The sequence below is a fragment of the Triturus cristatus genome, chromosome 4_2 (genome assembly GCF_964204655.1).
Source record: "Triturus cristatus chromosome 4_2, aTriCri1.1, whole genome shotgun sequence".
Lineage (NCBI taxonomy): Eukaryota > Metazoa > Chordata > Amphibia > Caudata > Salamandridae > Triturus > Triturus cristatus.
This window is the reverse complement of record NC_140586.1, coordinates 324,263,933-324,290,996: the sequence shown is the minus strand read 5'-3', so window position 1 is coordinate 324,290,996 and position 27,064 is coordinate 324,263,933. Positions and strand designations below refer to the sequence as shown.

General features: G+C 42.7%; 1 long non-coding RNA gene across 2 annotated transcripts in view; it reads left to right on the top strand.

Annotated features, from left to right (window-relative positions):
* The window catches only part of LOC146833803 (uncharacterized), a 245,177-nt gene extending 220,271 nt beyond the window's left edge, over positions 1 to 24,906 (top strand). Inside the window, exons 1-3 of one of the 2 annotated variants that reach the window (XR_014960272.1) lie at positions 11,777 to 11,911; positions 19,173 to 19,324; positions 22,553 to 24,906. This is a non-coding gene — a long non-coding RNA (uncharacterized LOC146833803). Of the gene's footprint in view, positions 1 to 11,776; positions 11,912 to 19,172; positions 19,325 to 22,552 lie in introns of those variants that run through there. The other variant, XR_014960271.1, reaches the window with a different exon arrangement.
* The last annotated feature ends 2,158 nt before the right edge of the window (positions 24,907 to 27,064 follow it).

The window sequence follows — 27,064 nt, the reverse complement described above, 5'->3', positions numbered from 1 at the left end:
GCTGCAGGCCTGCAATGTCCAGGAGAAATCCACCAAGTGATAGTCCCCTTCCTGTAGCATGACAAGCTCCAGGCCACCATAAGTCTGTGGATAATCCAGTCGCAGATCCTCCTGCCCTAATGATTCCTCTTGTTGATGTCCCAGTGTCGAACCAGCGCAGTATGGTTTCAAATCCAAAAGCGCCTCTAACTTCTGAGGTCAGAGCCCCAGTAGTAATACCCAAAATGGACTTTGAAGATGCAATCATTTCAAAAGGCTACGTTTGAAATGAACAGGCCCTCTCTAAATTTTGTCCTGTGTGCCATCCTACCCTGTGAGGTTTGCTCACTACATTTAGTGGGGCCAAGACCCTGCCCCTTGGAATGCAGGACCCAATTCCACCCCCACGTAACCGTCCCAGAAAGGCCCCTCAGAGTCAGAGGTCTGCAGTTTCCCTTCAGCCCCTAGTTTATGGCCTTCTATCAGGAATGCACAGATATAACTGTCCCTCAGGACCCTGATGTAAATTGGAAACAGGCTGACACAGCACACAGAGCCATGAGCATCGAAATGCCCACTTTCCCAAAGTGACATTTCCACCTACGTAATGTCGGAGCTACTCGCACTACTGGAAAGGATTCGCCATTACAGACTCACCAATATCAAACACTATGCTGCTATTATTCTGCTCATAGGAAATACTGCTCAATAGCCTTTTGCTACATTCCCCATCCTAATCAAATGCGAGAAGCAGGCCCCGTCGTACCGAACACACCATCTGGTGCCATTCACGACACTTGCATGTAACCCACACCTGCACATGTGTCACCTCTTCCCAACACCGCATCCTGGCCCCAGGGAGAACTCCGATATAGCAAGAGCCATTCAGAGCCTTGGCATGTAGCTTTTTAAATACAAAGCCAAATAAAGTAACCTGCACACACAGGCTCCATCAGGACAGACCTGTGGCATGATCGCTATAATGAGCTACCTCCGCGGATGGCACAGCAAGTGCTGCATGCCCCCAGAGGAGCATTTGAAGTACATACCCTGGGTATATGTCCTACCCTTTGACAGGGGACTTATAGCTAACTCGAAGCAGCCAATCATGTATACATCAATCACCAACATGTATATGACAAGCACAGTGCTCTGGCACTGAATGGCAGTGTCAAATGCCCTCAAAGTCCTAAGACTAGCACTTAGATCAGTGGAAAACCGGGAAGAAGAAAAGCAAATATTCGCGGGAATTCACCCTAGAAAGGGCCTTTTCCAACACACACTATCTAACCCACATAGGAAACAATTTTTTATGTTTTAATATCTTCTACTATTAAATCAATAACTTCAAATTGGAAAAATGGAGCCTTACTTTCAGTACATACATGGTGGGCTTGGATAACTTTCTTCAGGCGATGTGCAATATATCTATTACTGGAGATCATAGCAATACTTCCTCATTTCAACTGTTTTGTAATGTTTGAGCAATTTGTATCTTCTCATTAAGAATATATTATGCTGGTAACTCTATATTATTTTTAATTTTATTTATTGCTTTTACTGATTGCTATTAATAAGGTATTGTTAAAAATGAGGTCTCTAGTTGGCAGAGGTATGCACTGTGTCCAAGTAGGGACCACAATCCTAGTCAGGGTAAGCTAGATACAGACTAAAGGATAATCTGTGCTCACCCTCTGGTAGCTTGGCACAGAGCAATCAGGCTTATCTAAAGAGGCAATGTATAAAGTATTTGTCAATACACACAGTAACACAATGAAAATACCACAAAAATACTCCACATAGGTTTAGAAAAAAAGAGAATATTATTTATGAGAATATCAAGACTATGACATCAAAAATCTAATAAGTAGAATGGGAGTCAGAAATTTTTAAAGAATGAACCAAAAATAGTTCTTAGAAGTCAATAGCACTAAGGGGTTACTTGAGGTTGTGGTGGACCAGGATAAAATCAAAATTCATGCCGACCGTGATGGAGGGCAGGCCGGCTACAAGACTCAGAGAGGTCCTGCTGACAAAGTACCTTGGGTGAAGCAAGTGCTGATGTCAAAGACTCGATGCGAGGATTCGAGGAGGCACTGTGTCGTCATCAATCCGGTGGATGGAGGCAAAGCCCGGATTCGTGTAATTGATGAAGGCTTCGGTGTCGAACCCCTTTATGATGCTGGCACTGTGTCAATGTCAATGTCGAGCCGCCCTGTTCATCGGCGTTGAGTCGCGCAGTCCGTAGAGATGATGTTGTCGATCGACTCCTCGTCGGAGTCGAAGGGCAATTTGTTGGTTCCCATCAGTGCAAAGTCGTCACTGTGTTGATTTTGATGGTTCTGTACTGCAGAAATTACCTTTTGGGCTGGGACTGGATTTGGCAGGCCAGGATTCACAAATGCTGTTGCTGAGTTGAAGTAAGTCTATGATGGCCCTGAGATTTCAGAACAAGGGGCAAGCCAACATGCCCTTGGGGTCACTCTGGGTTCAAGTGAGATGGGTCCAGTCCTTGTTCTCAGTAGGGCAGAGATCAGCAGGCAGCAGGGCAGCTCAGCTCAGCAAAGTTGAAAGCAGTTTATTTAGAGCAGAAGTCAGACAAAGTGGCAATCCTTTTGGTACAGCAGTCTTTACTCCTGAAAGAGTTCTTCACAGGTCCAATACTGTACTGTCTTGGTAGGGTCAGAGCCCCAGTACTTATACCCAAATGTGCCTTTGGAGTAGGGGTGACTTCAAAGCAGGCCCTTGAAGTGCACTTTCATCCCAGCCCTATCTGCCAGGCTATCTGTGGTGGGTAATCAACCCTTTGTGTCGGTAACAGGACACTGCCTATTCAGGTGTAAGTGTTTGCTCCCTCTCCCTCTTCCTGCCCAGGTACAGCAATGTAGATGAAAGCAGGTGTGTTCTCTGCCACACCCACCCTTCCTGTGTTTGTGGCTGTCTAGAGAGAATGCACAAAGTGTCGCTTTTACCCATCCCAGACACGTATTGGAGACAGGCTGTGAGGCACACAGAGCAGTAAGAGCAGAGAAATGTCCACTTTCTAAAAGTGGCACTTCTTAAACAGTAATGTTGAATCAAATTTTACCAGTAAAGAGGATTTATCATTACCATTCCAAAGATATAAAACATGATGCAGCTTGTAATCGGTAATTACAGCTTTAAAGTGTTTTAAGGAATTCCCAATGCTAGCCTATGAGGGGGGTAGGCCACACAATAGTGAAAAACAAACTTAGCAGTTAGTCACTACCAGGACATGTAAACCTTAAAAGTATATGTCCCACCTTTTAGTTACACAGAACCCTGCTCTTTAGGCGACCTAGGACCTGCCTAAGGGGTGACATATATGTAATAAAAGGGGAGTTTATGGTTTGGCAATTGGTTTTAAATGCCATGTCGAAGTGGCAGTAAACTGCATACTCAGGCTTTGCAATGGCAGGCCTGAGACAGGTTTGTAAGGCTACTTGTGTGGGTGGCACACCCAGTGCTGCAGGCTCACTAGTAGCATTTGGATTACAGGCCCTGGGTATATTGTATACCACTTTACAAGGGACTTATGAGTAAACTATATATTCCAATCATGTATACACCAATGTTACCATGTTTAGGGGAGAAGCAACGTGCATTTTAGCACTGGTTAGCAGTGCTCAAGTGCTCAGAGTCCTAAGGCCAACAAAAAGATACAGCAAAACGAAGAGGCAATCAAGCAAAATGTTTGGGGGAAGACCACCCTAAGGATGACAGGTTTAACAAGTACCTTGAATTTGTATGTATTTATTTCTCTTAGTCTTTACAATACTTCATTAGTGCATTATTGTTTTTGGTACTATTTTTGTATTGTCTTGTATGTTTATATAATGAACTAAAATCTTACGAATTCACCTAGTTCAGGGGCGGCTTCTCCGCAATAGCGGAGGAGCATCGCCTCACTGGCTCAGAGCCAACAGCTGAAAAATAAAACGATATTCTGTCATTGCTTTATTTTTTGTCAGCTGGCTCAGGCAGCATGTGTGGGGGGGCGGGGCTGGGCCATGGGTGGGAGGAGTAAGAGTGGAGGGGAGTACACTCTGTAAGTGCGCATGTGTGTTTAGCCAGCTGACTCGGGACGTTCAAACATACATGTGCACTTAGGTTTCTCCAACTCGGCTGTATTGAACAGTTAGAGAAACAGCACAAATTCCCTGTGCCTGAGCGAGTGTCTTTTCAGCCCGCTCAGACCAATACCAGCATTGCGCGGGATTGTACAGGGAGTCTGTGATCCTCTCCCAGTGTCTGCTGGCGGGCGGCAGCTTCAGGTAAGTCTTCCGTTTTTAAAAATGATTAAACTCCCCCCACGCCCTGCACTGTTCCTCCCGTGTTCCCTCCTGCACCGCCTCCACTGTCTCACCACTTTTTGTATGTGGCAGCCACCACTGCTCTTTTCCATCCATCACTTGAGCTGTCTAAGAAAATTTTTATCTGACAAACTCTAGCTTTGACCATTGACACCAGCCCTTCGGTAATTCTCTGACTACATGCAACTGACTCAGTCCCTAGTGTTGGATGCGATAATTATTGCAACAGTAAAATTCAGGCAGATTTTAACTGTTAAAATGTAACGAGGTCTAAACTTTATTGCACCTGACAATTACCAGATGCGATAAATATTGCACCATTTACAATAGTGAACTCTGTGAGAAAATGTGTTTGAGCAGAGATTGCAACTTAATGAGGCATTTGTAATCAGATCATAAGTCTATAAAAAGTCTACAGGAGACATAACTATCTATTTGGTTATCTGTTTCCTCGAAATCGTGAACCCATTTAATTTTCAAACATTGGTACATCATTTAGGTATGTAAATGCTATTTCTATAGTGAAAAACTAGACAAAAGTCAGCAGAGTGCTGTACACTGTCAAAGGCAAGCTTAAAGTTAAGAGTAATAGGAGAGGAAGCTGAGTTGTGGACAGTTAAAGCATTGTGATGTAGAGTTCTTTGAAGAGGTGAACCTTCAACTCTTTCCTAAATTTGACATTGGGGCTGTTCTGATGAATATGTTTCTCCAGATCTTGGGGGAATTGATGGAAAAGGCCAGTCTGCAGTCTGATGGGGTCCTGGCTGGAAGTGTGCCAAGAACCAGCAGAGATGGTGAACTTGTTTGCAAGATTAGTACGGGTGCTGGTCGTGATGGTTTTGTAATGGTGCAGCTGGCTTTGAAGATGGTGCCGGCCAGCAAGGGAAGACAATAGAGTGTCCTCAGAATGGGAATGATTTGATCATATTTCTTCAGACCCTGGCTGGGACATGCTGCAGCATGTAAGATGCCCCTATGGGGTGCCCGTGTGGGGTCTGGGATGCCATGGACTAAGGTATTATCGCCTTCCAGATACAAGAGTATAAGTGCCTGAACATCAGTTCTGAAGTGGCTTTCTGGAAAAAACAGTTTGAATTTCTTAAGAAAAGATAGGTGATACCAGACCATCTTTGTTTTTTGGCAAAGTGTTTCTTAAGGGAGAGGTTGGTGTCCAGTGTGAATTCAAGTGACTCAGCATTTGGTGACAGCTGATTTTTGAAGCCGACATGGTTCATACTATTTAGCCAGGTTTATACTATAACTTCTAACTTCTTGGCAATAATTGGAATTCATTCTTGGTTGAGTTGAGCTTCAAGTAGGTGCTGGACATCAAGGTCTGGACAATGAAAGGGCAATGTATGATATCTAACAGGAAATGAGGTCGCACCCTCTCAGCAAGCAAGCAACAGCGGTAGTGTCGTAATGGTTCATGCTCAGGCTATATTAAAATGGTGATGTACTGTTTTAATGTACCATTTATTTACCTATAACTTTAGAACAGTTAAATGAATCAGAGCAAATCTATCCCACCAAAGAGACCAAGTTTGCAAATATCAGTTTATACCCAGCATGACATTACTTTTTGGAACTTTACAACATTTTTTTACCATGCATGACTTTATGATCCACTATAACATACTTGTATGTAATTTATCCCTACTTCTTTGCAATGCATTTTTTACAACACATATTTAAAAATGTGTCATTTATTAATAAATGCATACATTATTGTAAAAAAATATAATAGGAACACAAAAAGTACATGAATTTAAATGGTGGAAAGGATTTGTCCCAAACAAACATGGCCCCACATACTCGCACAAATGAAGGTCAAATTTTAAATTTTACTCAACAAACAATATTAGAACATTGGAATGTTGAGCACTATCCTGAAGACGATGGAGTGCACCGGGCTTATAATGGCTGGTAGAAGTCATACATTGAAATAATCAAAAAAGTGCAACCCAAATCATACTTTAAAAATAATAATGGTTACACATGAAAAACACATATAAGACAACTGTCACCATTTTATGGTTAACTAATAGGCTATCTTTGAGGTGACGGCAAGAGAGACAGCTTCAAAGCAAATGGTACCTTTTATCGCAATGCTCATTGTAACAAATTGGGTAATCGGGTTTGGTGTGTGGAAGGTCCACTCAGGCAACAACCACAATCCTTGTCAGGATGAACTACAAAAGTCACTAAATTAACCTGTGCTTAATCCTCTGATGGCTAAGCACAAAAGCACTCAGGCTTAACTTGGAGGCAACGTGTAAAGTATTTTAAGCTGCACAGATACATAATAAAGTGAAAACACAACACAAGAAAAATCCCAAACCAAAGTAAATTTTAATACATAAAATGACACCACAATGAATTGAATCCAATCACTAGAACTGGAGTAATGATTTTTTAAAAGTTTTTAGTGAAATCTTGAGCCTAAAAGCTCAAAGCGCTAACCAGGTATCTGGTCGAGCAAGACCAGGTCAAAGTGAAATATTAAGGCCCACCGGAATGGAGTGTGGTGCAGCTACAAGAGTTTCATTGGTGCTAGTATCAGCTTAACATTGAACTTAAAAAAAAATCTTTAAGATTTAATGGAGAAGGTAAAGTCTTCAGCAGCCCAAGGCAGCAGGCAGTGTCTGAGGAGAGGTCATTGGGGAACCACTGGACTTAGACAATTTGTTTTGAAGTCATATTCCTCCAATGGGATGAGGCTGCAGGCTGTAACTGAAGAGAACTCAATGAGACTGAATACCTTCATCGAGAGGTATAGCTGAGAAAATGGGTTGCTGCAGAGAAGAACGTCACGGGAACTGCGGCAAAGTGTACCTTTGTCGGATTGGCTTGCTGGTAGGTCCCAGTCTCCTGGCGGTTCGCAGAGAAATTCCCTAGTCCCAGGTTTTAGGGTTATGCAAGAGCAGTAGCACCAACACCACTTCCAAGGGTTCAGGACCTGGGGGTATGAATTAGAGTGTGAAGACTCACTCCAGCAGAGGCCAGCAACAAGGTTCAAGGCCTCTGGAGCATGTTGTGCCCCTGATGGTCACACAGCAATCCAGCCAACTGGCCCTTGGAGTCAATATGGTGGTCCTGGGTTCAAGGAGCAGGCCCAGTGCTCCATCAAACAGGAGAGCAGCAAGGCAGTACTTTCAACAGTAGGGCAGCTGGGCAGTCCTTTTTCTGACTCTTCAACAGGAGAAGGAGTGTACCCAAGTCGGGTTCTGGGGGTCCACTGTATATGCCTAGTGCCAGCCTTTGTCTGTTGGGGGACACCCTGTCCCACCCCCACATCTGGTCCTGGAAAGGTTTTCCATTCCCCCTTTCAAGGCTCCAAACTGTTTGATGGTGACAATATGTTTGTGCCAGGTTCCTGTGTGTGTGTGGTCAAGGCAAGCCCTTTTGATTTTAAGTTACAACTCATTTGAGTGTAAGCACTATGGGGCTTATTTACAAGTCCCTTGTAGGTCACTTTTAATATGGGAAAAAGTGTTGTACCGGCGGCACAAGAGGCTTGTAAATAAGCCTTCATATCTCTAGTGACTCCCAATTTAAAGTTATCACTTATTAAATGTAATATGATAACCCAATCTTAGTAAATGGGAGAGATAAACCTCACAACAGTTTCACTATCAGGATATGTAAAACGTTAGTACACACGTTCTGCTTTTTAAATGCAATGCACACTGCCCTATGGGTCTTTAGGGTCTACCTTAGGGCTGACTTAAGAGGATTAAAAACAGGAAGGTTTAGGCTTGGCAAAATGTTTATTATGCCATGTCAAAATGGCAGTTTAAACTGTACTTCCAGCTGCATTGGAAGGCCTGAGGCATGTTTCAAAAGGCTACTTTAGTGGGTGGCAAAATGAGTGCTGCAGACCCACCAGTAGCATTTAATTAACAGGCCCTGGTTACAGGTAGTACCTGTAATTAGGATCTTACAAGTAAATTAAATGTGCCAATTCGGTGTAGGGCAATTTTAGCATGTTTAAAGGAGAGAGAACAAGCATATGTTAGCACTGGTTAGCAGTCGTAATGTGCACAGAGACCTATAGGCCAACGAAAATGGGTTCAGCAAAGGAAGGGAGTGAAGGCAAAAAGTCTTCTATAGGGAAGGTACAGTCCACTTGCTACCATTTTCTGGATTTTGTTTTAAAAAGAGCAAAGTTTCTGGGAACAATGACAAGCCCAGTGTTATACAGGTAGTTTGCAGCCCAGAGTCACCCAAAAAAAAAGAATGAACGACCCCGTTCTGAGGTTCAACAATTTGGCATGTTTGAAGGGACAATGGACAGACTTTCAGGAAAACACAGTCAATATACTACATCACCAACACTACTAATGTACACTAACACCATAAAAATAGCCTTAGTTTCCTTTTCCATCCTAAAATAAAATGTAATTATCTTCTTTAAAACAATTCAAGTTATTCTTACCTGAAACAGTCTTCCTTCTTTGAGTGATGGAATGATGATGGTATTTTAAAATACTTCCACCACCACCACCTCGTAGTACTCCAAATGAAAAATCCAAACTCCATAATGTAAACAGTTAAAAACCTGAGACAATTAAGAACAACAATGCCACCAAGAAAAGATCAAAGCACACTCCATGGAGATACCTCAAAATAATTAGAAATGTACAAATCACTAGCTATACAATGAGAAAAGAACCTCGAGATGACAATAAAGTCAAGTGCAGCACTTACCACCTCTCTATACAGCCTTCCCTAGACTCAAACCAAGGCACCAAGAATTCAAGTATAAGATGTTCCCAAAAAACTGTAATAACATTTCGAAAAAGTGTAGTGGTGGAAAGGTATGGCAAAAGAGTAACACAATACACTCTATATACTACTTCAAAAGAAAATAAATGAAAGAAATGCTCCAAAATCATGTGTTTTGTCAGGAATAATGTTCTGCAACCTAGCTAGGGAGAAAGGTTTAAAACCAAAAACCTACAAACCAACTTACATTTACAGTAATAAAATGAGCTAACATACCTTAGGGGCTCATTATGATGGTGGAAGGACCGCCACCGCCGGGCCAGCGGTGGCAGTCCTTTCGCCATCATACAGGAAATTCCCATCGCCAAATTAGGATGGCGGTGGGCATCACAATGGTTCCGCGGCAGACGGAAAGTCCGTCCGCCATGGTTCTGCAAGGCAGTCCTTTTCTGGCCGCCTTGCGGAACCCGGAACCAGGGTAACGTTGTGGCGGTGCCATGCAGGCACCGCCGTAGGGATTACGGTATCCCTTTCCGCCTGTCTTTTTGCGGCGGATATCCTGCCGCACAAAGACAGGCGTAGACTGGCTTTGTGGGCCTGTTGCAGGCCCCCTCTGTGTGTGGGGGGGTGCACTGGGGGGGTACCCATGGTACAGTTCCATGCACCAAGTGGCAGGCACCGCGTGGTGCCTGCCACGTGGTGCATGCAACTTTAGCATTGCGGACGGTGCTGCAGCCAGCAGCGCTGCCCGCAATGATAAAGGCCCAGGATGAACCCGCCATACTGGCGGGCGCATCCTAATAGCAGTGGTGGACCGCCGAATGTCTCGCGGGCGGTCCCAAACACCGATATGGTGGCGGGCGGACCAAGTCCGCCCGCCATCATAATGAGCCCCTTAGACTCTTCCTACAACAAAAGTTCACTTACTAATACTTTTAAATAAAAATAGGTTCCTCACTGACCAATGCTGCAGTATTCCTCCATTCTCAACCGTGACACTCCACTGGCCAAAGAAATAAATAGATAATCAAGAACTACGTTAAAATTAAATGGCCATATTAAATAATAGAAAAAGGGAAATCACACCCATAGGAATCAATGTAAATCTAACGGAAGCAAGAAGAAGAAATGGTTAAATGTTTGAAGGTTCATATGTTCAAAAATGGTATTTGAAATAAATTAATAAAAGTATAGTTTCTTAGGAAAATAACATTTTTGCAAATAAAATTGCATTTAGAATACATGTATTTAAATAAAAAGCGTTTCTTTCATATTATTTAAAAAAAGTTATAATAAGAAAATGTTGAGCACTACATTGAAGACAATGGAGTGCGCCGGGATTCTAATGGCTGGTAGCAGTCATAAATTGAAAGAATCAAAAAAGTGCAACCCAAATCATACTCAAAAGGACGCAGCACAAGCAACAGTGGAAAAGGGCAGTTCTCATGCATTGTGTGGCAGGCATCATGTGCATGGATTTTGAGGGGCACCACATGTGCCCTCTGGCTCCACAGCGGAGGACCATGGGGGGCCTCCTAGGGTCGTCAAAATCCCATTGCGTCTGCCTTTAAATGGCAATTTTACCGCCATGTAAAAGCAGAGGGAAAAGGGTCATTGTAATCCCTACGGTGGCTCCCCCATTGTAGGGATTATGCTCAGCCTGTCATAATCGGGCCCTTAGTATGTAATTTACTGTTTTTGCTACGTAAACATGGGGAATTGCTTGCTGCTGCTGGCTTTTATCAAAACTTACTTTTAACTTCTCTTTTTATATTTTTGAATTGATGAATTGTTGTGTTGTGCTCTTGTGGAGACATTTGTGACCGACAGAAAGCGAAAATTGAATTGAATTGAATTTCATGTACACATATACACTTATATAAACACACATACATATATATGTGTGAGTATGTGTGTATATCTATATATCTATATATATATATATATACACACACATATATATTATGTAACACAGTAATTAAAAACAGATATTTTACATTATATAACAAAACAGAGAAAATATTAAAAGTTCAATTCCAAAACATTAAATAAATTACCAAACAAATAAAATAGAAGAATTTAAAAATGACAAAAAAACACATTTACAAAATCTATTATAAACAAATGTTTAAAAAAAATGATAACCAATATTAGGAAATGTATTGGGCGTCTGGGAGTAATAGATATACTATTCCAATGCCACTTTCTGCAACAGTAAAGAACTCGTAGGACTTCAGAGGGGTTAAACATATTATAGCCACTCCAGACAACGTAACAGTAGAGAAAACATTGGACCTCTGAGTATTTCAATTTACTGTTCCCACTCCAGTCTAAGAAACAGTAGGGAAAGCATGCACTTCGAACAGGTTAAATGTACTATTCCAACTAGAATCTGTGCAACAGTAGGAAAAGAGTTAGACTTCGAAGGGGTAAGATTTACTATTACTACTCCGGTCTGTTCAACAGTAGAGAAAGCGTTTGGACTTCGGAGGGGTTAAATTCACTATTCCCACTCCGGTCTGTGCAACAGTAGGGAAGTGTTGCACTTTGGAGGGGTAAGGTTTACTATTACCCAGCCAGTCTGTGCAACAGTAGGGAAAGGGTTGGACTTCGGAGTGGTTAAATTTATTATTCTCACTCCAGTTAGCACAGCAGTAGGGAAAGTGTTGGACTTTGGAGGGGTAAGATAAACTATTCCCATTTCAGTCTGTGCAATGGTAGGAAAAGGATTGGACTTTGGAGCGGTTACATTTTCTATTCCCACTCCAGTTTGTACAACAGTAGGGAACGTGTTGGACTTCGAAGGGGCTTCATTTATTGTTCCCACTCCAGTCGGCGCAACAGTAGGGACAGCGTTGGACTTCGGAAGAGTAAGATTTACTATTACTTAACTTCCCACCCTATACCCCTATAAAACCTGCAGCCCACACCTAAAATATAACTATAATGTATGATTAGTACTCAATGTACATAATTAATAATCAATTAAATAATTATAATGTATTATAAATTAATTCTTAATTAATTGTTACCTAATTACCTTCCCACCCTATCTCCCTACAAACACAGTTACCCCAACATATAATGTATATATAATAAATCAATGTTATATCCTATACATAATGGATATCAGCCACATACTTACCGAAAAAGTATTAATTAATTAATGATTAATTATTGCTTGATTAACTTTCCACCCTATCCCCCTATAAACCCAACAACCCATAGTGCAACGGTGCCTGCTTTGTGGCGGAATGATTGATTATGTGCAGGAAGTTGTCCCTTCCTGCACATAAACAATCTTAAATGGCGAGTTGTAACTTCTATGTGTGCTGCTGTGTGCAGCACATATAGAAGCTGCAACTCGTCATTTTTTTAATGACTGTTTATGTGCAGGAAGAGATACCTTACTGTACATAAACAATAATGCATGGCGTTTTGCTGTTTTTATGTATGCTGCACAATGCAGCACACATAAAAACAGCAAAAACAAGGAGAAATAAAGCATTTCTCCTCCTCGTTGCGCTCTGTTAAGACCACGTTGTTCCTGCTTACATTTCACATGCTTTACTTAATCTTGCATTCTCTATGAGCGTTGGACTTGGCCCTTTTTGCAGGGTCATCCCTGAACTTTTTGCCTTCCTCCTATATTTTTTCTGACCTGTTGTTGGCTGTTTTATGACTTTGGGCACTTTACCACTGCTGATCAGTGCTAAAGTGCATATGCTCTCCCCTATGTAAATTGATGTATGGATTAGTGATTCCATGATTAGCTGCTTTGGTTTACTTGTCAGACTCCAGTACAGTGCACCAGGAGTGCCCAGGGCTGTTAATCCAAATGCTGCCAGTCGGCTTACAGCACTGGTTGTGCCACCCACAGAAGCAGCCTGTTAAAGTGTGTCTAAGGCTTGCCATTGCAGAGCCTGTGTGCAGTCTGGTACTGCCATGCTGACTGGGCAAGTGCACCCACTTGCCAGTCCCTAAACCTTCCCTTTTCTTCATATCAGACACCCCTATGGTAGGCCCAAGGGCAGGGCGCATTGTAAGTATAAGGTAGGACAAGCCCTGGTGTGTGTGGCATGTCCTAATAGTGAATTACAGCCAGTTTCGTTTTTCACTATTGCAAGGCTACTTGTTCCCCATAGGCCAGAATGGGCAGTTTGATTATTACATTTTATAATCCTAACTGACTCAGGGAACATGGTGGAAATTCGAGTTTAGTATGCCTGAACTCAGAATGATAAAATACATCTTTTAGTGAAGTTGGTTTTAATATTCTGGGGCCGATTCCGATGTTGGACGGACTCAGGGCTGTCCGACATCGGTCAGGAGCCGTAACCAACTGACCTGCTGTCGTCAGTTACAAGTATGAAACGACCGAACAGGGTTCGGTCGCACTCGTATACTTCACAATGCAAGCATGCATTCCGAGCGGAATGCATGCTTGCATTGTGAAAAACAGGGGTGCAGTACATCCCTGCACCCTGTGGCCGGCACCCCAAGCTGCCTGCCACCGGGTGCAGGGATCCACAGAGGGGCACCATAGGTGCCCCCAGACTGCCATTCGGCAGCCTCGCACCCATGGGGGCCCTACTGGGGGCCCCCAAAGACAGTTTCCGACTGCCTTTTCGTGCCGGAAAGACCGGCACGAAAAGGCAGTGAAAAACAGCCATCGTACTCCCTCGGTCGTAAGGAGGCGGCCGTGGGAGTACTGAGGGATTTCCAGACGGCAGACGGGCTCTCCGAGCCTGTCGTCAGCCATCCGGAAATCCGAGTTGGATTCCTTTCCGACCGAGCCCATCGGAATGGCTCAGTCGGAAAGGAATCCGGCCGACACGTTCCGATTCGGTCGGAAAGGCGGCCGAAATCGGAATCGGCCCCTCTGTGTTTGAAAATACCACTTTTAGAAAGTAGGTATTTTTTTGTCTAACCATCCAAACCTGCCTCTGCTAGGCTGTGTATTCCTTGTCTGGAATTTGAGTGACAGGGGCTGGGGAATTCCAGGGGCTGGAGAATTCCCGGAGGCAGGGTGAGTCAGCACAGGGCTGACTAGGGCTATCTGCATGTAGAGTGGTGGGAGGAGTTGCACCTGGGACCTGAATAGGGCTGAGCTTTCCCTCCACAATGCTGGCTCCACCTCCTGTGGTGCGTCTGATGTCTCTGCCGTGCACTCTGAGAGGAAAGAAGGAGTCTTGTCTTGACCAGAAATGGTTTTGACTAGGCAAAGGCCTCTCTGCTTTCAGAGAACAAAGAGAAACTGGGTATAAATATTGGGACCCAAACCCAAGAACTTTAGATCACTTTGGGAAACAAGAAGAAACTTTTGCTGAGGAGCGGAAACAGAAGAAACTGAGGAGAGACTATATCTAAGCTTGAGGGATTGGCCTGCAGTGGTTGCCTGACTGCCAAAGAAAGGAGAAAGGACTTTGTGTGCACTTTATTCCACTTGTGAAGGATCTCCAAGGGCTTGGAAAAGAGCTTGCCTCCTGCTGAAGTCTCAGGGACAACAGACTTCACCCACCTGCTCCCCAAGAGTTCTTTGGAAGTGCCTGCTGTTTTGCGAGGCTTTCTGAGGGACTGTGTGTCGCAAGGAACTGGAAGCGCGACTCGCGAACAAGAAGCTTGTCGCCGAACTGCCTCTGCCGCTTCACAACCTGAAGCGCCTCGCATCGCCGGAGAAAAGGATCGACGTCGCAGCAGACGCCGCTGCATCACCGGGAAGCGTATCGCAGAAGAATCGTTGAGTCATCGCAGGTCCACCGAAGTGCCTCGCATCGCCTGGGGAGAGGATGCCGCCGCATCACTGGGAAGCGTGTCGCAGGGCCTGTCGCGGCTCATCGCCAGAGAAGAGGATCGACGTCACCGCATCTTCGGAAAGTGTGTCGCAGGGCCTGTCGCGTCTCATCACCGGAGAAGAAGATCGACGTCGCAGTAGACACCACCGCATCACCGGTAAGAGTGTTGCAGGGCCTGTCACGGCTTGCATTGTTGTGGAAGCAACTCGCATCGCCAGGGGAGAGGATTGACGTCGCAGCAGACGCCGCCGCATCACTGGGAAGCGTGTTGCAGGGCCTGTCGTGGCTCACATCGTTGTGGAAGCAACTCGCATCGCCAGGGGAGAGGATCAATGTCGCAGCAGACGCCGCCACATCACTGGGAAGCGTGTCGCAGGGCCCGTCGCGGCTTGCATCGTGAGGAAACATCTCGCATAGCTGGAGAAGAGGATCGACGTCGCAGCAGATGCCGCCGTACAGTATTGTGGATTTTTGTCGTTTGTGGTCTTGTGATAAGTCTATATAAAGAATACTTATGTGGTGTCCATCTGTAGTGTTGTCACTTGATTACTGTATGTGTTCACAAATGCTTTACATACTGCCTCTAAGATAAGCCTGTCTGCTCGTGCCAAGCTACCAAGGGGGTGAACAGGGGTTATTTTAGGAGTGTACCCCCTTACCCTGACTAGACGCAAGGGTCCCTAATTGTCAAAGGTACCTACCTCTGCCAACTAGAGACCCCCAAATCTAACAATGAGTAGTTGCTTTTTCCAAGATGTTATTACTTTTTTTCAGGCAGCATATTACTCGTCTAGAGCATAATTTGAATTGAGTCGCATCCAGGTGTTTATAGCGCAGCACAATTGAGTTGTAGCTGAAGGCAGTGTGAGTTTCTCTCAGTGGGGTGGTATGGTGTTTAGTGGGGGAGAGGATGTGGCACTATGGCTAGAGAAGCCGAACTGGGGAACCAAGTTCAGCCTTCATTATCAGTCCCCCAGACCACTCTCCTGAGGGAGCACATCCCCATGATTGACCTTAGAAGGCCCAGCTACACTGTAGGAGCCATGGTGTCTTAGCACCAGCAGGTGGACTCTACCAGTGGCAAGTCTGGGTTAACTTGAAGGCCTGTCCATCACAATCCATGCTGAAGTTCACCTCCAGTCTTGCGGGCAGGCTTACGAAGCAACACCCCCCAGAGTGACAGTGACCCTGTCACTGATGTCACAGGACCCTTGAAGTCAGTCCCCCTCACCCATTGTACCTCAATTGGCCTTGTTTCAGCAGTACTAGTGTAAGTCACCAGGGATTGTCAATGCAGGATTTGCACGCACACCAAACTAAGTTCGCAAACTTCACGGCCTCTCTGCTCCATGCACAAGAACTTTTAATATGTGCTGCCTGCTTTGGGGCCAGTAGAAATATGCAGCAAGAGAGAACAAAATTATGCCATAGTGTTGACTAAATTATGCGACAAACAAAAAGGCTGCAGCGTAATGCGGTATATTTTCTGATACTTTATTATTTTTACATTTTTATACATACTAAAAGTCTCTGCAAATATTTTGCCTCATTAGTGCCAGTATAACAGTCAAATGCAGCAGTGAGAAAGGTGACCAGTCGACCTTTGCAATGGGGCCCTCCACTTCGCAGCAACACAAGTGACATTATTGAGAAACTTGTGATCCATTTGAGCTACAAACAATTTATTAGTTACAACCATCAGATTATGCAGCAGATAATGTATTATGTGGCAAATATGGCAGAGCCATAATTAGGTGGAAAACATTTGCAAACTGTGGTATTTTGTCATTCATGTTTGAATTGCTCTTGTGGAAAAAGGGAGACGTGCTGATGACAGAAACTGCATGGCTTGGAGACAAATGGGTTGTACTTCCACTCTTAAGTGTATTTGGGACATTCTGTGATTGAAAACGTATCCCACTTTGTGAATACATTTTAATGTCAATAACTCATATTCAACCTTTAATAAACATGTGCATCCATTTGTTGAATTAAATAATGTATTAAGTTGTAACTGGTCAGTGAAATGCCAAACAAATACTATAAATTGGGATGTTTTGCTCTTTCTGGCCACACCTCTGACTCCATCCACTGACCCAGTTCACAGGTTATTCCCGCCCTCTGATTCTCCACCCACAGTTCCCTTACTTTTTTTCCCCACTTCGACCACTGCTCGTAAATGCCCTTTGTGAATACTGAAAGTCGTAAAGTTGGCATTTTACTTAGGTTTTGGTCTCAGTTAGACTTAAGACCAAAACTTAAGTTAAACTGAGACAAACTCTAACTTTACTACTCATAAATGCCCTTTGTAAATACCAAAAGTCATAAAGTTAGACTTTCATTTACCTTTGTGAATCGGGCCCTATATTTCATAACCCATGTAGAAAACATGAATAACTATGAGCTTGATTTAGATCTTGACGATTTTATCGCCGTCCCCCCATTGAGACGGCCCACCATATTGAGATGCATGCAGGCTGGCTCGCCATCTGTGTTGACAGAGTGTTTCCTGCTGTGGTCGCTGCACACCACTGCCAACGAGGCAGACTCCAATGCTGGCTAATAGTACTCCGTCGCTGTCATGGCAGTGGATTCTCGCCGAGCAGATTTAGATGTCACAGTTGTGCTGACGGTCTTCTAGCGACAGTTCCCTGATGAAGGGAGCCCGTCATAATACATGCTCAGCAATGCACTATCACTGTGGCCATTGAATGGATGCTAGTAGAACACACCTGATGTCCATTGTCCAAATGGAAACACCTGCATACCAAACTATAAAACACACTCCATTTCATACCATGATCCTTTGACATTCCACAGCACCACAACATTTTCTAGCAGTGTTTTTGCCAGTTAAGTGAGGTTATTTTAATCCTTTTCCCCATTTCTTGTCACTTTATCTTCTTTCATTTATTATCTTATGGATACTATTTTTTAATCAATTATATTTCTTTGCAAAATGCCAGGCCCCAAAAATCCTTGTTTTACTCAGGGAGAATTGTCAGTCACAGTGGATGAAATCATTAGAGTAGAGCCACAATTGTTTGGAACCCAAGTCCAAAATACACTCCTATCTCAGAAAAGGCAAATGTGGGCCATATTACTCCACAGAGTAAATGCTGTAGCTAACAATGTGTGCACACAGGAGGAAATTAGGAAGAGATGGAATGACCTGTGGGGTGGTGCATTCCCTAGCCTCCAACTGCCACAACGAGGCCGAGCGGACTCGTGGTGGTTCTCCCAGGCCTCCCTTTCAACTCATGCTCTGGGAGGAGAAGGTCTGGCAGATCCTACATCCTGAAGGCTTGACAGGGATACCTAATGGAGTGGAGTCTGGTAAATTGCACTTTACAAAAGTCTCACTAAACTGCAATGTCATGTTTGTTCTCAACTCAGCTGTTGTCAATGTGTTCCGCACATAGTTTCATAACATAGAAACCTCAAATTATCAGTTTCAGATAATTTGGACTGTTTGTGTGAATGTTTTGTGTTGCACCTAAGATTACAGGTGTCAATCTCCATTACATGTCACATGATTGTATGGTGCCTGTCAGTGTTACAGCACCAAATAACCCATTACCCATTTGTGTGTCATATTGTGTGTGCCCCATTTCAACTGAATAATTTCCACATGTATGCTCCACTAAACATTGTGCACGTGTTGGGACATTGTCTTTGAAATGACTACAACTACCATGATGCCCTGTTTCTGTTTTGTCAAAAGAATATTGCTATGTCATATTGCTCATTCTCTTGTGTCTAACAAATTTCAACATATGGTAAAGTGTCATGTGGTGATCAATCCCTATTCAATGTTCTCTTCTAAAAATGGTTTGTACTGTTTTCTGAATGTTGTCCTGTTCTTCTCAACCAATTAAACTGATGTCATGACATTCACAAATCAAACTGAGTTGACCCAAAATTGCAAGGTATGAAAATTACTATACTGAATATAAGTGGTAACTGCAAAAACTGACTCTGCACTGTTCACATGGTGACTAATGCCAAACATACATCTTAGTTGTGTGAATGTCAGTTTTGAAGTCAGCTAGACCTTGGAATTGTCAATTACACATTTCACCTCTCCACTGTGTTGGGTTGAATGGATGGGAAATGTTAGGTATTCTTCCTTTCAGGACATCTCATGACCTTCGTAATTGACGTTGTACTGTTTAAAATTGATAAAAGTTAGGGTAATATGTTCAATACCACTGAAAGCCAACATCATAATAATCTCTACCTTTTTTTACATATATGTATCTACATTGTTTGTCTCAAAAGAATTGGATATATTATACTCACTTATACTAATAAAATGTTTTCAATTTTGCAACAGGTCCAACTGCCAGACCACATGGCCAGGAATCTGCCACTAAAGAGATCTCCACTCGAGCCCAGGAGCAAGCCTTCAGTGAGGACACCACTCCCGGTAATCTGGGTAAAGATGATGATCCTTGTATCTCTGGTCAGCCTGGGCAGACAGCTCAAGTGAGTCTCACTAGGCCCCCACCAACACCTCTCACCCCAGCTGTAACACCTCAGCTAACCGAAGGTCCAACTTTGTGTGTTCCTACCAATATAACACCGATTGTGTGCCCCCAGTCCTGGGTAATGTTGAGACCACAGCTTCAGCTCACCCAGGATACAGTCAAATGGGGCACACTGGGTTAGGGGGACTGGGTAGTGGGGTTAGGGGTCATGGGAGGGATTCTGTGGGCCAGTTTAGTGAAACCACTGGGGTAACACTCACCCAGACCACCATAGACCAAGTCTTGGGAGCCTATCGTCAGTTCCAAAAGATGATGGGCCAGGTACTCACTGAGCTGTGGGAGATGAAGCCATTGCAGAGGGAGCTTAATTATCAGATGGAGTCTCACAACTCCAATATGGGCTCCCTGACTAGGATTTTGCAGGACATTTATACCCATATGTGCGGGGCTTTTGCAGCACCATCTACCCTTTCCCTTGGTCCTACATCTGGCCCATCTAAATCTGCTGCGGGCACAGGAAGGGAGATTATCAGGAGGTAAAGATGGAAAGACCTCTGCCACTACCAGAAAGAAACCCTGAATCTAATTTCGTCCAGTATGTGACTAGCATTCACTCTGTGGACTATGTCTGGACACTTTTTACTTTCTGAGGCCTTTTGTATTTTGGAAATTGGACTTCACACAGTTTTGGCTCTCCAACTACGGTTTCATTTACCATGACTGACTTTTTGGTTTGCTTTTCCATTTTCACCCTGTTTAATTTGTTTATGTTTACTTCAATAAATTAAAAAAACTCATAGACTATGTACTATATCTTAACTCTATCAATACATTTGTTTCCCTCCATCATAACTTTACAATGTCAAAAATCGAAGTATTGTGTAAACATAGAGAATTAGGTAATGTTTTTCTCAAGTTCTCAACCATGACTCCCAAAAAACATACCATTAAATCATCTACTACTACGTAAATTCTATTTGACCAATAATTGTCAGTCAACATTTTCACTAACATAACAATCCATACATGATACTAATGGTGCCAGTGTTCGCATTTCCAGTTCCAGACTTTGCCAAAATGGAAGAAGGGAATATGTCCAAAAAACATAAGATTGAATAGGCAAATTTTCATTGACTCGTCAGCAGCTTGAGTCAGATCTTCTGGCTCACATAAGGAATCCCACATCAATTACACCAATAGAAAAACATGGCAGAACTACATTTTGCAACAACTGCAAAGTAAATTCTCAGGCAACCACTCTCTTTACCTACAAACACAATTTTCATGATTTAACAGAGCTCATGACCACATGAACATTAGAAAAACTACAACATTATTTTATTATCAGCATTCAAAATTAGATGCACACAAGACATATCCATAATTATATATAAAATACACAGCTCTAAAATAAACCAGTACAGTCATCCACAAACGTCATAACCCATAAAAATTCATGGATTGCACTTAATAAACAAAAGATGGAGTTCTAAAATATTTATAAATCATTTTCATATTGATATACACATCCTAATCAGAAAGATAAACATTGAAACATATATTTTTAAATGGATCAACATATAGCATATAACCCAACTTTCAATAGATAAATATAATTGCCTATTGATAAATGGAATGTAGCAGGAATACAATGATACGCTCAGAAGATCTCTCGAGATCTCTCTACACGCATTCTGGCTCACATGCCTTCTTCAGGAGAGCCATATTTCGTAGGTTTAAATATTATAATCCTAATTCCTGCTTGTCAGAATTTATATATCTTGCAATCGATGCAGCAAGGTTGACAAATAAAAAGTAACTAGCTTTCCTCAAATGGTTTTTTATAGTGGTTCCTGTGATGAATCACTAGGAATAGTGCCTGACCAAAAAATTAAATGGCATGAAAAACTTGATACAGGTTGCTGGATGTAACTGTGCTGCGAAGAGATAGCGTCCCAATCTCTTTATAAGGTTTTGAGTTTAAATTTCACCCTAAAAAGGGGATTAAGAACTTAATGGAACATCGAGATTGAAAAGTGTGTGCTTTCCAACTGCCATTAGACCCTAAAAAATCATGTATGTTTGTGTGCGCATTTGAACTGTACCACGGAGGATACGCGATACCATCCTTGTGGTGCCGCCAGGTCCTCCGCACGATTCAAAAAACATTTTGTAGACACAGAATCATTCCAATCCAGTGTTTCAGTATCTGGTGGAATGTAACAGCCAAGTTTCGGTGATGTGATACAAGAAATATGTCCTACAATGATGAGACACATCAATAGCTACATACTGTCATGCGCCACTCACATGAACACTGACCCCTTTCCGTTTGGATGACAGTTGGACACGATCCCCTCTGAGCTCTGACCCTAGTAGCACTGATTCTACAGAACACAGCACCATTGAAAACACCCAAAGGGAAGAGGAGAATTGGGAAGGAGACAAAAGAAAGAAAGACCGCACACCACTGCAGACCACCTCCTGGATCTTCAGGAGCTGGAGCTGTTACATAAAGGAGTGAAGGTATCACCTAACAGGATTCTTTGTTTTCTTGTAAAACATAATAATCAGTAAAAGGGAAGATGATCAACTCTCCTATACATATGTATGGAATATAAATCACATGGATCATAAATCACAAGGAGACATAAATTGGAAGAAACATACCAAATGAGGTTCCCGCAATCATTCAAACAATGGAATACACTTCCTTATATTAAAGGTTTCTTTTGTCTAGATTGTGGATCTGAACAACTATAAAATAAAAGAGCCTTGTTCGTTTTTTCAAGGCAGTTCAGTTAACCATCACCAGAAACACTACAAACCTGTAGTCTCATTAATAGTGTTAAAAGACCTGTGTATAAAACAAGAATATACACAATCTAAATTTCACATTAATATCTTCTAGTAGTACCAAAAACCAAAGAATGCAACCACCATGTCCATAATGTCTAATTAGTATGCTATTAATGTCTCACTTATGCTCTCATGGTCTCTGAGCATAAAAATGACCAAAGTCCGTGTTTGCCAACAATGTGCTTTCACAGTCTCTGAGCACGAAATCCATACGTCAGCATATACAGATGAGTGGTTCGTGGTAGCTTATGCACAAGAGCTGTACAAAATAAAAGTTACTTCAATTTGTTGGTCGTTGGAACAGCCGTAAGACGTGGTGTTGAAATACCTTATGTACGTTGATTAATGCTCCTTTTGTTTTCTTTAGCTGGATCAAGGATCGGAAGCTGGCCGTACTGATGGTGGAACTGCCAGCCAATTGGATCGTCGCTGCAGAGTCAGTGCCCTGGAAGCAGGAAGCACTGATGAAGAAACCAGCAGCCAAGAACTTCGCAAGGGAGTTGCCTAGCAACAGGATGTCGACACGGAACAGGACGCCAAATCCGAAAAGCGACAACGCCAAGTACTTGTGGCTGGATTGGGCACTGTATATAGCTAAGCGCCTGATCAGACGCACGTGCAAAGTAACATGTCAACGTGCAACCATTGGTGTCTGCTCTACAACGTGGTTATGGCACGGTAATTACATGCGATAGCATCGCGAACAGAAAACCAATGTCTGGTATGCAAATAAAAATATAAATCAAAACAAATGCGTACAATATAACAAGGTATGGTGTTACCACTAGCACCAGGGATTAATACAAATATAGGCAATACATAGTTCTACCACTACCAGTAGGGATTGATTATAATACCAGGGAGCAACATAAAGAAGTATACTATGCCGTGTGGATTACCAGTGTGAACTCTAGGAGGGGGAGGATAAGCGAGCTAGCGTACTGAGGGTCATGACAGATACACTTTTCACACAATGAGGATTTTGTAAATGTGAAGGGATAATAAAATGTTTAAGCTTCACTACCACATGTGGTTTGATCTAATGATGACACACATATTGCCTTAGTGCCAACACACGACAGAGAACAAGTTCAATGTAATCTTTAAATCTCCAATTCAATCACAGTGCAAGTTGCCTTGGTACAAGATTTCTACACCCAAAGTCTGTGTCTGTATTTCCCAGGATCATCCCATATTACCTTTGTACTACGAAACAGCACCATATGCCTGCAAAAACAACTCTGAAATATCCAAATCAAGATGACATGGTGAAAGAACCTAAACAGATTTTTAAAAAAGATCACCAATCAAACAGAACATAATAGAAACATTGCAAAGTCAACTTTTGGAGGATACAGTTTCATAAAGCAATCAGACAAAAACAATGTAACTGAACACAGAAGTCAAAGTGTCAAAACTTTGATCAACAAACATCTTTGACCTGAATATCCCTGAACTTGCCCTTCCTAACAAATAGCCACCACATACTTCTCTCATTATCACATCAATAGTTGGTGTAACTATGAAAGTGAGAGCATGTAAAGATATAGTTACACTCATGAGAAGAAGTTGTCAATGACGTAAGTTAACTCCTTTCTCTACACCACTATCATCTTCATTTGGCATTGCAGGATCCTTACCCAGTGGCTCTTCATGGTCTCCATCCTCTGCGATGTAAGGGGTGGTCCGTCGCTGAGCAATGTGGTACAGCATGCAGCAGGCCATGGTGATTTGGCGCACCTTATCGGATGAGTAGAGGAGGGCTCCACCAGTTTTGTCTAGACAACAAAATCTGGCCTTTAGGAGCCTGAAAACCCACTCCACTGGCTGCCACGTTCTTCCATGAGCCTCATTGAAGCGGACTTCCCCTTGCTTTGTCGGATTCCTCGGCGGTGCCAACAACTCTGGTCGGTTGGGATATGCGGAGTATCTTAGATGGAAGAGAAAAAAAACGCCAACAAATGTGAAAAAATGTCCGCTTATTCAACTAGGAACCCCTCCAAACAACATTATGAAAGAAGCCAGGACCACTGAGGTCCGAGCTGTGACATTTGCAGGGGTATGGACCTGTTCCGTAGTACAAAGGAATTATGGGCAGAGACAGAGAAATGTGCACAGACACTTGTGATGTACAAATCCTGTAAGCAGACAATTTGCACGTTGATTGAATGGAAGTGATTCTGGTAGACTTGTTCTCAGGCATGTAGTGGCACTACGCCAATTTGTGTGCCATCAATTTCTCCAACCACATGTGGTAGGTGACCCAAACAGTAAAAGTCCCCCTTCAAATTGGCTAAATCTTTCTGCTGTGGAAACTGCATGAAGCTGTTGATGTGTCTCATCATTAAAGATGTGACTTCTTGTAGCACGTTACTAAAAGTTGGTTGTGACATTCCAACAGTTATTGCCACAGCGTATTGGAAGAATCCTGTGGCCACAAAATGAAGAACTGCCATGAGTTTGACAATTGGTGCAATGGATGTGGGATTTCTGTTGTGAGGCTGAAGATCTGGCTCCAGCTGATGACAAAAATCCAGTATAGTTTACCTATTCAGTCTGAACTTTTTTATTATATCCCTTTCTTCCATGGTGGCAAGTTCTGGAAATGAGCGGTACACCCGAGGCTGTCATCTCTGCACTCTCCCAGGGTTCATATGCCTGCAATGGTAAAACGTTTGTAAAATGTTCACATTTTTCATAGCAACATTTTTGATATTTAAACTAAGGTCATGTATTTGTACAAAATATATATGTTTTTACCACATATTTCAATAAAACATTAGTTTTTTTGCCTTTATTCTTCACAAGTTACATTTATAGTCTAGAAATATTTTAGCAAAAGGGTGTTGATAATACATTTCAAATGTATTCTTTTTTTATTTTTACCTCCAAAAATACTGTCAACAGAAGTGTAAAAACATCGCACTAATATCGCCTTTCAGCACAGTAACGCACTACTTATAAATGTTTTTTTTAAAAGAATGAGTGTCTATCGAAGTTTGAATATATAAACAAACTTGCACCCATTTTGAATGGTGGTGACGCACTTAACCATCACAAACACACTATTTTGAAATTCTAAAATGGTGGGTGCCTGACCTCACCGATAGGACATTTGGAATCAGACGGGCGCAGCGGAAGTTGACCGCTTAGTGGGCAGCAAACTCCACGACGGACACAGCCATACACTAATGTTGTCGAAAGTAACGTACGAAGGCCAATTCCTGTGCCAATCTATACTGACGATTGCGTATGCTGCGTACATGTACGCAGCGATTGGGAAAAAATCTCACTTGCCTCCTAACACTGCTGTGATCAAGACCTCCTCCACTTTTAATACTGTTATTTACCTCTGGGAGCAACGATGGCTGGTGGAAAGAGAGAGAGGGCCCCTGCCTTCTCGCCGGAGGAGCTGCACTTGCTGTGACAGGAGGTCCTCTCCCTGTATGGCCAGCTCTATGGGTCACCAGAGCAACAGACACATGTCTGAATTGTTTTTGGAAATCTGTCGACCTGGTATTTTTCCATTAACACAGGCTACAATGTTCCTTTGAGTTCCTGAGTGAAGTGTAGTTAGTGATGTGAAGTGCCATATATTTTTGTTCCTTACAGAGGATAAGTGATGTTGGGGATTTCTAAGCACTCTACAATGTGAAAAAACAACAACATTAGTATGTGTTGTGTGTTTAAAGTGGTAGATTGTAAGTGGTGTGTATGTAGAGATATATCTATGTATATGTTTGAATTACATGTGCTATATTTAAAACTTGCACATTGGAAATTAGACAACACATTATATACACTCTACAACTGTACATAAAACAGTTTTCTGTACAAACCAAATGAAACTGACGTTAGCTATGTGTATGGTCCCACAAATAACTCAGCCTAGATCAGAGCTCTCTAAACAGTTGTATGGGAGCTACCAGTAGCTCCCAGACCCCTTCAGAGTACCACCCAGCCTTGAGGTAATTTATTAGATTGGCACCTGGTCATTTTTTCATGTTAAAGTTAAGGGAAGGCTGTGTTCATGTGACATCATGATCATCAGGTTGCAGATAACAAGGCTGACAATGAGCAGTGTTTAGTCAGAATCACAGGCCAGGCTGGAGCTGAATCACAGGGGCACACAACTGAAGCAGAGGTATATCTGGTATTAACATGCATCCTTGCGAGGTCAAATTTTGAGATGTGCATAAAAACTTACCTCTGAATGCTTTAAAATGGATGACAGTTGAAGAGTTACCTAACTTCTTTCAATAACACTTCATTTAATGTGACTCCATTTCAAAGTGTGTCATGTCCAAACTGAAGGCCCTTCACTCACAGTGGCCAGCATTCACTGCACCATATTTATGTTTAGCCTTCAGTATTTCACAACCTTTTGCACTGATCAGAAGTAGGTCACATTACAGACTATGTAGGAGCCCCTTCGTCTAAATGATGTCACAGGCCTGGATTGGTGAGTTTAGGCCATGATATGGGGGAGGGTAGTCAACAGGTCACTACAAAGGTGTGTATTAAGATATAGGTTTTGGTCAGCATGTGAAAACACACATGTTGTATGCTAACTTATGAGTCATGCTATTGATGGATGTAGAAAACCTTTGAAACATCAATACAGACAAACAAAATGTCACAAAACCATTGTCTTTTCTTTCATTTCTTGTATCCATTACGCCCATCAGAAATGGGACATTTGGAAGGCAATCGCCAGGAAGATGCAGACCCAGGGGGTCTACAAGTGGTGCAGCATCCGTTGCCACAAGAGGTGGGAGGATCTACGAAGGTGGACCAGAAAGTCAGTGGAATTCTAACTCAAGCAGTCCTCCAAATGTGGGAAGTGCATGCACCGCATCCTTAACCCCCTAATGGCCCA